Genomic DNA, 15488 nt, shown 5'->3' with positions numbered 1-15488 from the left:
TGCCCTGCAGGAGGCAGCACTTCTTCTGTCACCCTCACTTTATCCAAGCCCAATCTGGTGCAATATGTTAGTTGGTACGGGGATATTTAGTAAGTACAGTAGATTTTATACTCACAACAGTAGGTTGCTGGGTGAGGTAACCACTCGTTTTCGCTTGTGGGGAAATTCCGTCCCCACTCAGCCTTTGTTCTTGGTCGCTGCTCCAAAAAATAGATCTATTGTAAGCTTTCCGTTATAGATCTTCCCCTAAGAGAAGGGGTTAGGGTAGGGTTAGGGGTTTGTGGGAAGGGTAGGAGGCACCTGGTAGAACGGAAAATAGTATATTCACTCTATATGGTAGATACAGCATTCAATAAAAAATGGTGTGATCCTACCTTCTAGGTGTCCCCTTTCGGGAAGTATACAAACGGGAGTTTTATTTTGAACAAGACAACGCATTTCACGGTCAGAGCCGCTTCCTCAGGTCAATGATAGTGCCTCTGTTCACTGTCTGCATAAACTCCCGTTTGTATACTTCCCGAAAGGGGACACCTAGAAGGTAGGATCACACCATTTTTTATTGAATGCTGTATCTACCATATAGAGTGAATATACTATTTTCCGTTCTACCAGGCGCCTCCTACCCTTCCCACAAATCAGTATAGGTAGCTGGGTATATGTGCCTCAGTATAGGTAGCTGGGTGTAGGAGCCCAGGTACATGTTATAACTTACCTCCCTCCAGCTCCAGCGGTGGCGTCCTGGTCTTCACTTCACTGAGGGAGAGCTCCGGCAGGCAGAGTGAGTGGAGGCAGAAGTATTGCTTCCAGCGTCGCCCCTGGCCTCTCTCCTCCCCCTCAGCGGCCAGCAGCAGCATCTGATCGGACCTACAGCTGCTGGCCACAAAATTCAATAGGACGCGGCCATGAGGCTGCGATCTACCGATCAGGCGGTCGCGATCTACCGGTAGATCGCGATCGACCTATTGGGCAGCCCTGGTGTACACCATTGTCTGTATTATTACTGTATGTACACGATGTTTGTTTCTTACTTTGCAAAGTGCCACACAATATGTTGGCACTTTGTAAATCAATAACAATAGTAATAGCAATAATAAGGAGAAATAAATCACGAGTTAAGTCATTAAGGCAGCGGTCACACTTGTCTGCTATTATGCGCGTTTTTTGCACACATATACTAAGAATCGGGCTGGGAACACACTAGGCTTTGCGTGAAAGGTTGCATTTTGCTGCATATGCATTTGTGTGGTTTATGTGCGTTTTGAGTGCGTTTGCGCTTCCACACATGCGTTTTGCTTGCATAATTAATGCATTTGCGTTTCGAACATATGAATCACAAGTCTGCGTTTTACGCTCATCACTAGGAAATCAACAGGAAGCGGAAATACATCATCAAACTTGTTTTTTTTTTAAAAAAAGAAGCATAAAAAAACGCAATAAAAAGGTATACCTCTGCGTCACCATTGACAAACATTATGTGCATTTTTGATGCGTTTTGGAAAAATTCAAGTTCAGCGTTTTCAAAAACGCACATTGCAGAATGCAATTAACTTACATTATGTGCGTTAGTTAACGCTAGCGGTTTACGCAATGCTGGCGTTTCTGCCTAGTGTGCTCCTGCCCTCAATGTTAATCAGTGGGCTAGTTCACACTTGAATGCGTTTTTCCCAAGCAGAACTGACAGCAGTGCAGAACGGTATGCATTTTCCTATAAATCACATTAGCTTCTGTGGACACGTTAGCTCAAATGCCTGGTGTGCAGAAAACGCATGCAGAAAAACGAATAGACAAGTGTGACCAGAGATGGATTAAGATGTAATAGGGCCCTAGGCAAGAGAGTAGATTTGGGACCCCCTTGTGGACTTTTTGGTAAGCTTAAGTGGAGAGAGGTCAGAGAGGGTGGCAGGTGGGCCCCTTGACACAGACTAGGCCCCAAGCACCTGCCTAGGTTGCCTGGTGGATGATCCTGCTCTCTGTGTGACCCCTGCTTCAAGGAAAGATAAATTGTGAGTTAACCTCCCTGGTGGTATGATTATTTCCAGATTTTAGGGTCTTTTCAGCTTGCTTCAGACTCTAAAATCAGGAAAAAAAATCATGCTGCCTGAAAGCCAGCAGCAGCCCCAGCACTTACTCACCCACACAATGTACTGCAGGGAAAACTGCTCCTCAGGTATACAAAACCTGGCTACAGGCTGGTGCCAAGTCTCAGGCCGGATTGCTCACACAGCCCTGGAAACGTCCACACAAATAAAGATGGCACACTACTGGTTGCAAATCAATTGCTGTGTGTCTCACTCACCCCTGGGCTCCAGCGCTGCAATTTTCCCTCTGTCCTCCAGGTGGCGCTGTAACTATGTAGTGAGATCACTGACGGCAATCTCACTAGAGTGATTCAGAGCCTTGGAGGACAGGAAGGAGAACGGCTACCGACGTCTGGATCCCCCAGGAGGTGAGTAAAAATGTCCGCTGCTTGCACTGCTCTGCATAGAGCTCCCGGGGGCTAGGGCTTACCACCAGGGGGTTAATAAGTAAGGTGAGATCATTTAACAGAAAAGATACAGACATACAGAGAAAACTATTGCGCTTTTCTCCTGGCAGACTCAAATCCACTGGGCTGCGCTCTGTAGGCAGTAGCAGCATTAGGGGGTCTTGCCCAAGGTTTCCTTACTGAATAGGTGCTGGCTTACTGAACAGGAAGAGCCCTTAATACACTATACAGCCAATTTAACAGAAAAGATGACTGTATTACTTTACTCTTCAATGGCCTTTTACAAATTTCTAGTAAAAAGGATGGACCCAGATTATGCCCATTACATACCCAGATCATGCAGCTCACTTTTTCCCCATTAGAATATACCCAGATTAGGCTCATTAAATACCTATATCATTTAGCCCACATTTCCCCAATATAGAGGTGCCTGGATTTCACCCACTTAGAACAGATATCATGTATAACATATCCCATAGTGCTGTACAGATACATTATCTGGCACGGATGGGGAGTTGGTTGATGTGCTCTCTGGTTGCTTGAGACTTAATGTTAAAAATAGGCCTAGCTAATGCAGTAGTATACACCACTCTATATACATACCATATAGCTACGCTATAGCAGCATATAGCGAGTGGGAACGCAGAAAATCAGCCGCGTTCCCGGCCTGTCGGCGGCTGTCGCCGAACCTGGAAGTAGCCACCGGCGGGGACAGGACGATCGGAACGGGGCTGCGAGGGCACCATCCAGCTTCAGGGGGCTGAGGGATGCCCCGGGTGAGTAAATGTCATTTTTTTTCCCTTAAGTATTTCTTTAAGTGGTTAAAGCAGAGAGAAATAAGAAAATGGGATACATGGCAGTGACTGCAAGCCAGATAACTAGAGATTAAGGTGTTGGGGGGGTTGGGGGCTCTGGGGCACCTCTTACTCTTATAGCAATCAGTGTGTGACGGCTGGGGTGGGAGGGATGGAGGGGCGCACTTTGGTGTCTCAGCCTTGGGTGCCGGAGGACCTTGTACTGGCTCTGAGTACATGTATATGTGTGCATATACAGTATATGTGTATGTATATGTACAGTATAAGATGTGCAATTGTCCCAGAGTTTAATGCACTATCACATACTTTTTTCCTGTGTTGCTGTCACTTACACTAGGCAGTAAAAATCTGATTTTGGACTAGATTCTCAGGGTTTTTGTTTTTGCTTTATTAAAAGCGCTTGCTGATCACCAGTCGCTCCGTCCAACTGCCAAAATAGTACAAAATAGTGTACAAGTGAGTAGGGAGGCTGGCCGGCATCCTTATTTAGGTTCTTTTCCATAGAGCGCTAATCTAAAGACTAAAGTAAATACTGAGAATCTCCCATGAGGAGATGGATTAGTCCAAAACCTGTCAGATTTGTACTGCCTACTGTAAGCAATAGTGACATAGAAGAAAATTAATTTATAGCGCATTTTATCCTGGAAGAAAGGTACTTATAAATATCTGTTTTAAATTATACAATTGGTCACTGTGGTGGTCCTTAAAGTGAACCAGAGATGAAGCACCCTCATGTATTTTACCATATATATCAGTGGGAACATTAGAGAAAACACCTACCCTGCTCTCTGTTTCATCCTTCACTGCTCAGCCTGCTTCTTATCCGCCCTGATAAAATCCCTGACTGAGCATTCAGTCTGGCTTTGCTCAGGAATCATTATAGCTGAGTCATTATAGCAAAGCCAGACTGAATGCTCAGTCAGGGATTTTGTCAAATATCTGTTGCTTTCCCACCTCCCAAATTCGGACCGCAACACCATTTTATGTGGCCCTCAAGAGCTTCAAATCTGCATGATTTTAAAGAGTAAAAGAGATGATGAAATGACTCCTTTCTGTACACGTGTGATTGTATTGGTGCTCTTTGACATTTCCATGGAGATGGCAGGCCATTTATATGGCAGGTAGATGTATGTACCCGCATGCCATTGTTTGCCTTGTACACATGTGCACCATTTTTTATCTTTTTTTTTTTACTAACTTTCTGGAAAAGGGACAATACATGTGAGTGACAGCGCCCATTCTTACATTTTTTTAGTTATATCTGTATATACAAGCAACCTCCACATCTCCCATTCTGATTTGTTGCATAGGTCTACTTTTTGCAGACATTCCCAATACGCATTTAAAAGCATGTTGTCTTTGCTGTTCTCACCCATACTGCCAATAGCTGCAAGCAAGCATTTTTTTAAAGTGAGACAGTTGTTAGCAGTTTGGAGCTGCCACCCCACCCCTCCACTCCAACCCCATCCACCGGTCTGGGTATCCAACAATACATATGTACCGTATTTTTCGGATTATAAGACCTTCCGGACAATAAGATGCACCTAGGTTTAGAGGCCAGAAATCAGGGGAAAAATACTATACCTGGTGTGTCTATAGTGCACGGGCATCTTATGGATCTCTTCCCCCTAATCTGTCTCTAATCTACTCTGCCCAGCTACACTACACTAACCCCTCCTGGCCCCACCAGTTACACTACACTTCATACAACACTACACTAACCCCTGCTGGCCCACCAGCCATGCTACACAACACTGCACTATACAGTATCCAAACACTACACTAACACAACACTACACTCAGGGGCGTCGCTAGCCCTGTTTTAGGGGGGCACGTGCCCCCAATCTGTCTTGGGGTGCCACGGATCTCCGCCCGGCCGCCCCCTCTGTCAAGACTCAGCGGCTCCCTCCAGCCGCCGCGTCACTGACAGTCTCAGACCTCAGGATCAGGCGGCGAGCCGGCGACCAATCGTGCGGGCGCTAGGACCCAGCGCCTGCACTGATATGCGGAAGTGACATCACTTCCGCATATCGAGCGGGTGCGTCCAGCGCCCGCTCGTACATCTGGTCGGGTCGCCGCTGATCCTGAGGTCTGCTGAGAGGTGGGGGGGGAGCGGCGGCGACTAGAGGGGGGGCCTCCCTGTCACTCACTCACTCACTCCCTAAAGGGGCTCCCTGGCACGCACTCACTCCCTAAAGGGGCTCCCTGTCACTCACTCACTCCCTAAAGGGACTCCCCTGGCACTCACTCACTCCCTAAAGGGGCTCCCTGGCACTCACTCACTCCCTGTCACTCACTCACTCCCTAAAGGGGCTCCCTGGCACTCACTCACTCCCTAAAGGGGCTCCCTGGCACTCACTCACTCCCTAAAGGGGCTCCCTGGCACGCACCCACTCCCTAAAGGGGCTCCCTGGCACGCACTCACTCCCTAAAGGGGCTCCCTGGCACGCACTCACTCCCTAAAGGGGCTCCCTGTCACTCACTCACTGCCTAAAGGGGCTCCCTGTCACTCACTCACTCCCTAAAGGGGCTCCCTGTCACTCACTCACTCCCTAAAGGGGCTCCCCTGGCACTCACTCACTCCCTAAAGGGGCTTCCTGGCACTCACTCACTCCCTAAAGGGGCTCCCTGGCACGCACTCACTCCCTAAAGGGGCTCCCTGGCACGCACTCACTCCCTAAAGGGGCTCCCTGGCACTCATTCACTCCCTAAAGGGGCTCCCTGGCACTCATTCACTCCCTAAAGGGGCTCCCTGGCACGCACTCACTCCCTAAAGGGGCTCCCTGGCACGCACTCACTCCCTAAAGGGGCTCCCTGGCACGCACTCACTCCCTAAAGGGGCTCCCTGGCACGCACTCACTCCCTAAAGGGGCTCCTTGTCACTCACTCACTGCCTAAAGGGGCTCCCTGTCACTCACTCACTCCCTAAAGGGCCTCCCTGTCACTCAATCACTCCCTAAAGGGGCTCCCTGGCACGCACTCACTCCCTAAAGGGCCTCTCTGTCACTCACTCACTCCCTAAAGGGGCTCCCTGGCACGCACTCACTCACTAAAGGGGCTCTCTGGCACTCACTCACTCCCTAAAGGGCCTCCCTGTCACTCACTCACTCCCTAAAGGGGCTCCCTGTCACTCACTCACTGCCTAAAGGGGCTCCCTGTCACTCACTCACTACCTAAAGGTGCTCCCTGTCACTCACTATCGGGGTCCCTGTCACTCACTACCTAACTGGAGGCGCCTGTCACTCACTAGCTAACCTGGGGGTCCCTTTCACTCACTACCTAACTTGGGGGGCTACCATATTAAGGGGGCATTCTGCCTATTTATGTGAAATGCTGTCTATTTATGTGCCTCATGACTGCTGAATTTGTCTTGTTGGGGGCCTCATGATTGCTGAATTTGTCTTGTTGGGGGCCTCATGATTGCTGAATTTGTGTTGTTGGGGGCCTCATGATTGCTGAATTTGTCTTGTTGGGGGCCTCATGATTTGTTGGAGGCCTCATGATTGCTGAATTTGTCTTGTTGGGGGCCTCATGATTTGTTGGGGGCCTCATGATTGCTGAATATGTCTTGTTGGGGGTCACATGATTGCTAACTGCGAGACTATGGGAAAAGCTGAATCCTTATCATATGAGACAATAGCATTAAACCTACTTTTTTAGCGTTTTAAAACAGAAAATAAAACTGGGAGGTTCTAAAAAATTAAATACATTTTTCAGGAGTAGGATGGATGAAATTGTTTATCTTCACAGTTTATTTTCAACTTGGATTTTCCATAATGTTCATGTATGAGTTAAAACGTTTGTACAGTATTTAGTTTAAATTGCTGTTGCCACTTTGCGATAGATAAGTGACTTTTGGGTTGCAGTTTGGGCACTCAGCCTCCAAAAGGTTCGCCACCACTGTCCTAATCTGATGTCCCACCATTGCTAGGTTCATGTAAATTTGTCTCCACCCGTTACCACACCTATATTCTGGTCCATGGCCCACCAATTTTTTGGTGTGGCGCGATAATCACGCCGCACAACGTGATCGTCATATTTTTGGCACGCTAGCTGCAGTGTGCTGAATTCTGCTGCCTACAGTATGTACAGTATATGCTGTTCTCTAGTGCCTGCACTGTGTGCTGATTTACCTCCAGTGTGTACAGTGTAAGGTGTTACTCTGTGCCTTTATTGATTGTAAACCAGCTGTATTGTATGCTGATCCCTGCTACTTTCAGTATGTACAGTATTAGCTGTAAAGCCTGGTACACACATACAATTTTGATTAGCCAATTTTAGCTCTGTTCATAAAATTCATTGTCTGTTGGCCCACTTACTGCACGGGGGTGGGAAAATTGGGGGTCAGTGATTGACCAATCAAAATTGTATGTGCGTATACATCTTTGATCTATGCCTATACTGATTGTAAATGATCTAAATAAAGGACAGGGGGCTCCGTCCAATATTTCGATGGGCAGGCCCGTTATCCGTAGCTTACACCGCTGCTAAGTTCATGCGCGCGCCGCATGTACCTCCCCGCCTGGTGCCCACAGGTGCCACTGATCTCCAAGGACCCTAGAAACGCCCCTGACTACACTAACACTACACAACACTACACTAACACAACACTACACTAACACTACACAAACAATGAACTAATACCACACTACACTTCACTACACTGACACTTCCATACTGCACCTGATCCTGCCACTGCGCTCCTCTTCCCCCTCTCTGGTGGTCTTCAGTTCAGTAAACAGGCTCCTCTTCTCCTCCTGTGGCCGCCTCAGCTTCTCCGGGTCCTCCATGCTTCCTCCTGCCACCGCCGCACTCCACTTCCCCTCTCTGGTGGTCTTCAACAGGCACCTCTTCTGCAGCCAGCAGGACACTGTTCCCGGTTCAGCTTCTCTGTCTCCTCTGCCCACTGGGTCCTTCGTCTCCTCCATGCTTCTGGGCTTCCATCTTCTGTCGCAAAGTGGTTACATGCGCCGCTGTGGTTACAGTAATGACACTGCGAAGTGGAGTGTGGCAGCGAAAGGAAGCATGAAATACTTGACGAAGCTGAGGCACCTGCAAGAGGAGAAAAGGAGCCTGTTGACTACACTGAAGACCACCAGAGAGGGGGAAGAGGAGCACGGCACTGGATGGATAAGTCCTCCCTGCGCACTCTGCATCTATTTACCATATCTTCGGACTATAAGCTGCACCCACTTTTCCCCAAGTTTAGGGAAGAAAATGTGATTCTTATTGTCCTAAAAATATGATAGCTTCCGGTTTGCTGTAAGGGGCCACATTCTGGTTTTGCACCTGACATTTTTAGGTTGCCCTTCAGACTCCCCCCTCCCCCTCATTAAATTTTAATGAACAACGTGGCCCACAACTCAGACCATGTTTTAGATATTGCCCCCCTATGTGATTGTGTTTGACACCCCTGGTTTAGCGGCTTTGGGGGAGAGGGGAGGGCAGGATGTACAATCTACATATACAGATTACAGATTGTCTCAGCAGAAGGTTTATGTTGTGTCTATAGAAAGCTTTCCTCCATCCATAATCTCTGTCATTTACTGACTGTGATATTCTCTTCTCACCCCAATAGGAACAAGTGGATGTCGGCCACACTGGATCCCAGACCGCATCTCCAGCGACCTGATGCGGCTCCAGTTTCTGCGGAAGCTCGGCTCTGGGATTTATGGAAAAGTAAGTGGAAACACTTCATTAGCATGTATACACTATACAGCAATGTCCCTGTTAACAGGGGGCTTTGCTTTTTTGAGGTTTTGAGGCTAAAGGCTTATCAAGCTTCCAGCGATGTCTAGCAGCCTTTGCGCATCACCTAGTGGGCTCCTAGCAGCTTCCGACCTCCGGGCATGCAAGTTGGCGTGTCAAGTGACCCGATCCGGCCAGGTCAGCTGACATGCCGGCTTACTTGTGCAGGGGAAGACGGAAAGCCGCTAGCAGCCCGCTAGGTGACGCGGAAAGGCTGCTAGACATCACTGGAGTCTCAGTAAGTATTTGGGGGGAGGTTTGTGCTATTTTAGCTGGTTGCTCAAGAAAACGGCAAGCACATGTATCCAACATCAGGCGTTCCCCACCGGTGCCAGATGTTAGGGACTGTGCTGTATACAGTATATTATTTACATACACACATCTGAAATGTCACACAGAGTTCCTGTCTTATAAATTATGAAAACACCTTACATAGACCTCTCTCAGCACTCCACTGATGCCTTACCGTTGTGCAACCTGGGCAACTGCCCAGTGCCACCTAGCCTGCTGCCAAACCCGCGATTAGCAGCAAATGTAGGCTCATGGAGGAAATATCAGTAATGAGAGGAAATTTGGGCAATATTGGGCATTGGGTTTGGGACCACCCGCAATGTAAAATACGGCTATTTCAATGGGTGACAATAGCAGCGCCCCAAAATTTGCATTTTGGCTATGTTTTGGGAGTGTATTGGTAGGGGGTTATGGTTAACCAAGGGGAGGGTTTAAGATTAGCTTGGGGGGGGGGGGTTAAAGTTAGAAGCAAGGGGAAAACCCTTCACCCCAGCCACAAAGACAGTGCTGGAACCAGGCGACTTGACCCAGGAAAGCAGAAAAGAAATATTATCTAGATAGTTAATATATAATATCTTGTCACTTATTTGTCCCTCAGAGGGGATCACAATCTAATTCTACCACAGTCGTATGTCTATGTATGTAGTGTATGTATCATAGTCTAGGGCCAATTTGGGGTGAAGCCAATTAAATTATCTGTATGTTTTTGGGATGTGGGAGGAAACTGGTGTACCCAGAGGAAACCCATGCAGACACATGGAGAACATAAAACTCATTGGAGATGTTAACCTGGCTGGGATTTGAACCGGGGACCCAGCGTTGCAAGGCGAGAGCGCTAACTGCAACGCCACCGTGCTGGCGTACAGTGTGTACATATGTACAGTGTGTGTGTATATAGTGTGCATGTATGTGGGTGTACAGCGTGTGTGTATGTGTGTGTTTTAGGGCTCATTTCCACTAGGTGCCACGTCCCTTTCCTAAGCCGAATCGCTTAAAAGGAACCTGAGATTGGATATTTGTGTGTATTTATACTTACCTGGGCTTCCTCCAGCCCCATAAGGTGTGTGGGTTCCCTCGCTTTCCTTCCGTCTGCTCTGTTCACTTAATATGCCTCCTGGTAGTTTGGCTGGCCACGCTCTTCTGTGCATGCGCAGCCTGGCCGTGCACCTCCCCCGTCCTCCCGAAGCCAGCAGTATTCTGTGCCTGTGCAGTACTACAGCGCATGTGTGGAAGCGCATGACTGGCCAGATTACCGGGAGTGATATGAAGTGAACGGAGCGGCTTGAGATTATCATCATTTATTTCCTAAGAAAAGGAAGTGTCATTTAAGTGTGTGGCCTGAGCTGAGGGGCGGAGTTTTGGGCGCCAGAACTTCTGTGCCCATAGGCTCCTGAGCTGTAAATCCGGCCCTGGATGGAGAGGACTAGAGTGGGCTGAATTATAAAACTGTCTTTTGCTTCTGAATTCTTTTTGGTTTTAGTGACTAGGGGTGTGTCTTAAAAGTGTCCCTCTTTCTTATATCAAACGTTGGGAGGTGTGATGACAAATAATATGGCTGATGGGAATATTTGGAGATGCTTGTGTGACCCCAGAAAGCATACCTCCCAACTTTTTGAGATGAGAATGAGGGAAACTTAAGCCACGCCCTGCCACACCCCTTATCACGCCCCCATCACACCCCTAGTCATGCATATCATAAAGATTTCATAAGAAAAATATGTTTTATAATTCAAACCACACTGCTCCTTCCTACCCTGGTTCATTTTCCTTCAAATTAACATTTTACAATTATTAATATATTAATTTAAAGGATGGGAATAAAGTTTAGAGTCAAACACACACATTTTTTTAGTAGAGAAATATATATATTTACATAGAAAGAGGGACAAAGTCCTGAAAGAGGGACAAATGAGGAGGGAAAAGGGACAGAGGGACAGGGCTCCCAAAGAGGGACTGTCCCTCCAAAAGAGGGACAGTTGTGAGCTATGCAGAAAGTGTCACGTATGTCACTATTATCTTAAATCATGCCAGTTTGGTGGCGGCTGGAGCACAAGATGGTAACCTGTGATTTCACCTCCTCCAGGTCCTGCTGGCAGCAGATTCCCGATCAGGCCACCGCATTGCAGTGAAGACCATCCGGAAGCGGAGTCTGCTGAAGATGCCAGAGAAGATCCGTGTGGAGAGAGGACAGTCCTGCAGGTGGCATCTGGGTGCCCTTTCCAGAAGCATCCACACTTCGCATTCCAGACCAAGTCACTGGTCCTCTATAGGCACTGTACACACATCTCTCTCATCATGTCACTTCGGGTATCCTTTAATACTGATGATCCCTAATAAATATGGAGAAATGTCCATATCATAAATATGGCAAGCGGCTGATTTCCTGAGACTTCCTTGTATTCCAACAAATCTGTGGATCACCTCCTTTATTAAAGGGAACCTGAGGTGGGAGGGATGTGGAGGCTGCCATATCTATTGCTTTGTAAACAATGCCAGTTTCTGGGAACTCCTGTTGATCTTTCATACAAAACCCTGGAACAAGCATATTACTAATCCAGTAAAACAGAGTCAGAGTACTTGATCTGCATACGCTTTTTCAATGTCCATGGGTAAATGTAATAGACACAGGATCAGGAGACCTACCAGGTAACTGGTATTGTTAAAAAGGAAATAAACATGGCAGCCTCTCTTATCACACTCATCTTGTGTTTATTTTAAAGAGAAACTAACCAAGAATTGAACTTCATCCCAATCAGTAGCAGATACCTCCTTTCCCATGAGAAATCTTTTTCTTTTCACCAATAGATCATCAGGGGAGTCTGTATGGCTGATATTGTGGTGAAACTCCTTTCACAGGAAACTGAGGACCATGGTCCTGGCAGTTTCCTGTCAGTGAACCTCGTTGCATTGTGGGAAATAACTGTTTACAGCAGTTTCCAACTGCCAAACAGCAGCTACTTCCAGTGACATCACCTGCCAGCAGTAAAGATGTCACCATGTGATAAGTCAGAATGTAGATCAGGGAGAGGAAAGATTTTACAATGGGAAAACACTGATTAAATCATTTATACATCATTATTGTAAAAATGAAGCACTTTATACATTTTCACTGGAGTTCCTCTTTAAGCACACCCAAAGTGAGAGTTATATGGAGGCTGACTTTTTTTTAACCACCCTGGCATTCTATTAAAATCACCAGGGTGGCAGCGCAGCAGTTTTTTTTTCTTCTAAATCATGGAGCTAGCCTAGCGCTAGCTACATGAAAGCCGCTGTGCCGCGGCATCCCCCCACCCCTTTCGATCGCCTCGGGCGATCAGCAAACAGGAAATCCCGTTCAGAACTGTTTTCCTGTTTGGCTTGCCATGGCGACGATTGGGATGACGTCAGACGTCATAGCATCGGAGGGAGTCCCGATCCACCCCATAGCGCGGCCTGTCGGTGATTGGCCAGGCTGCGCAAGGGGTCTCGGGGGGCGGGGCCTGTAAAGCGGTGCATCAGCGTCTAGTGATCACAACTTTGCGGGGAGGGAAGGGACGCGAGCGGGGACCGGCGCTATGGAGGAAGCGGGGGAGTGGCAGAAATTGATAGGCAATTGTAAATAGTCAGCTGGTGACATTCTGCATGTCGACAGCACGGCTGTGATTTATGGGGGGCAGAACGGAGCGCAGGGGGGTCCTGGAAGGACGATATATAGGAACAGGCTGGTGATTATATGCACAGCCAGCCTCTGTCTGCTATCAGGATTCTTAGAACCCACCTCGGGTTCTCTTTAAGGCCTGGTGCACACTAGAGGAGTTTTTAAATCTGCTGCTAATGTTATCCTATGTGTCTGTGCACACTGGAGCAATGAGGTTTTGTAAAAAAAAAAACCATAGCATTACATTGGGAAGAGCTTTTGAAACCTAAAAGCTCTTCCCAATGTAATGCTATGGGGTTTTTACAAAACCTCATTGCTCCAGTGTGCACAGACACATAGGATAACATTAGCAGCAGATTTAAAAACTCAAAACGCTCAGAAAAACTCCTCTGGTGTGCACCAGGCCTATCTCCAGAAGAAACTTACTTGTATTAACTCGTGTTAACATATTTTAAATTAAGATTTTTGTGACAGAGGTCCTTTAAGTATTATATCGTCTAGCAGGACACAGGAAGACAGTTTGACAGTTACACAGCCTGGAAAAGTGTATATGTTTCTTCAACAGCTGATTGATCACAACACAGCAACTGTTCTGTTCCCGGTTTAGTTACAGTAAAACAGATCTCCAGCCTCAAATCAAAAATCCTGTAATAGAAAGTTTTATATTGACCTGAGAAGTCTTGTACCGCAAAGCGATCTCGAAGACCCTGCATCATCTGACTTCCTGTACCTGGCCCCGCCTCCCCCTTTACTGCACTAAATAGCTTGGCATTTTTCCCTGTGGAGAGGGGAGGCGGGGCCAGGCGCCAGAAGTCAGGTGATGCAGGGACTTCGGGATGGCTTCGCAGGACAAGACTTCTCAGGTAGATATAACTCTCTATTTCAGGGAGACTGGAGGATTTTTTTTATTTGAGGCTGAAGATTCGCTTTCATACACAGCCTGCATTCTTGTTCAATACAGGTGCTGTGGCGCCTCTTAGTGGAAAGAAGTGAAACATTCATATGAATGCAACGTGTATTAGAAATAGTATATTAAAATACAGTATATAATTTCACGTTGGAAAAATTAGTTTAACCTCCCTGGCGTCCTGATTCTACACGGCCGCGTGTGGTTTTTTTAAACCTATCGCTTGCTACATGATAGCCTATCGCTTGCTACATGATACACCCCCCCCCCCCCCACTTCCTGCTAATTCCTGCCCACCCTTCCGATCATGCCAATCAGGGAATCCCGTTCTGAACGGGATTTCCTTCAGGGCTTCCCCATCGCCATGGCGACGAACGGAATGACATCATCGACCGCATAAAGAGTCCAGATCCACCCCTTAGCGCTGCCTGCCACTCGATTGGAGAAACACGCAGCTAGCAAAGTGCTAGCTGCATGTTTCAAAAAATATTATTCAAATCGGCCCACCAGGGCCTGAGAGGTGCCCTCCAGCGTCACTGGACGAGCTCAGCTCGTTCAGAATGCTAGGGAGGTTAATACAGAAATTCACTGTGAACAATTTAATACACAACGGGGCATACATATTCAGTGTTCACAGGGCATAAGTATTCAGTTTTCAAGGAGAAAATCCTGAATAGCCAATAATAATCCTAACATTTGTATAGCGCTTTTCTCCTTTTAGACTCAAAGCACTTATAGGAGTCATCAGGCAAAACATAAAAAAAAATGCTTTACTCACCTGGAGCGTTCTCCAGCCTCTAGCAGCCGACTGTCCCACGCAGACCACTCCGCCATCTTGGGCTCCTTGCACAATGCAGAGGCCGTCCTTACTGCGCCTGCGTGAAGTGGTCATGATTGACAGCGTGCTTCACACAGGTGCAGCAAGTACCTCGGGCTACGCATCATGCGAGGAGACCGGGACAGCGGCGGAAAGTTCAGCGTGGGTCAGTCGGCTGCAAGGGGCTGGAGAAAGCCCCAGGTGAGTAAAAGTTTTGTTTTTTACCAATATAACTCCTTTAAAAGCTACACCCACTAAGGGAGTGCTCAAGGGGTCACCCTGCACTGTTAGAAAATATTGCCTAAGGACTCTTACTGAATAGGTAGTGACCCTAGCCAGGATTCAAACCCTGGTCTCACATGTCAAAGACAGAGCCCTTAACCACGGGCCAGAAATTGACATGTATGTGCTAGCTAGACAGTACAATACGCAAGTACCAAAAGCTCTTATTGGTTTGCATTATTCAAGGACTCCCAGTACATTTGTCGCAGAAGAGGCTCTGAAAAGCCCATGTGTTTCGTAGGGCGATGGACGGTTGGTGAGATGCTAACTATTCTGCAGTTGCTACACGATTGGACTATTTGCTTTATGTCAAATTGTTCCTGCCCCTTCCTGCTCCCATTGGCCAAGGACTCAAGTCATGTGATGCTGTGACAGGATTTGTGGGCCCTGGTCTTCAGTTAGCCTAGAACGGCTTTTCCTGTGAGAGAGATACACGTGCAGCCCAGGGGCCTTCTATGTGGGATGTGTGACTGTTGCCCATAGCAACCAACCAGTTCTTGTTACAG

General features: G+C 47.5%; 1 long non-coding RNA gene across 1 annotated transcript in view; it reads left to right on the top strand.

The window, feature by feature from the left end:
- LOC137521882 (uncharacterized) overlaps positions 1-11749 on the top strand; it is a 29033-nt gene extending 17284 nt beyond the window's left edge. Inside the window, exons 2-3 of the long non-coding RNA XR_011022232.1 lie at positions 8879-8979; positions 11423-11749. This is a non-coding gene — a long non-coding RNA (uncharacterized lncRNA). The remainder of the gene's footprint in view (positions 1-8878; positions 8980-11422) is intronic.
- Positions 11750-15488: the final 3739 nt, after the last annotated feature.

The sequence above is a fragment of the Hyperolius riggenbachi genome, chromosome 6 (genome assembly GCF_040937935.1).
Source record: "Hyperolius riggenbachi isolate aHypRig1 chromosome 6, aHypRig1.pri, whole genome shotgun sequence".
Classification (NCBI taxonomy): domain Eukaryota; kingdom Metazoa; phylum Chordata; class Amphibia; order Anura; family Hyperoliidae; genus Hyperolius; species Hyperolius riggenbachi.
Note: the sequence above shows the minus strand (reverse complement) of the source record. Positions and strands in the feature narration are given on the sequence as shown.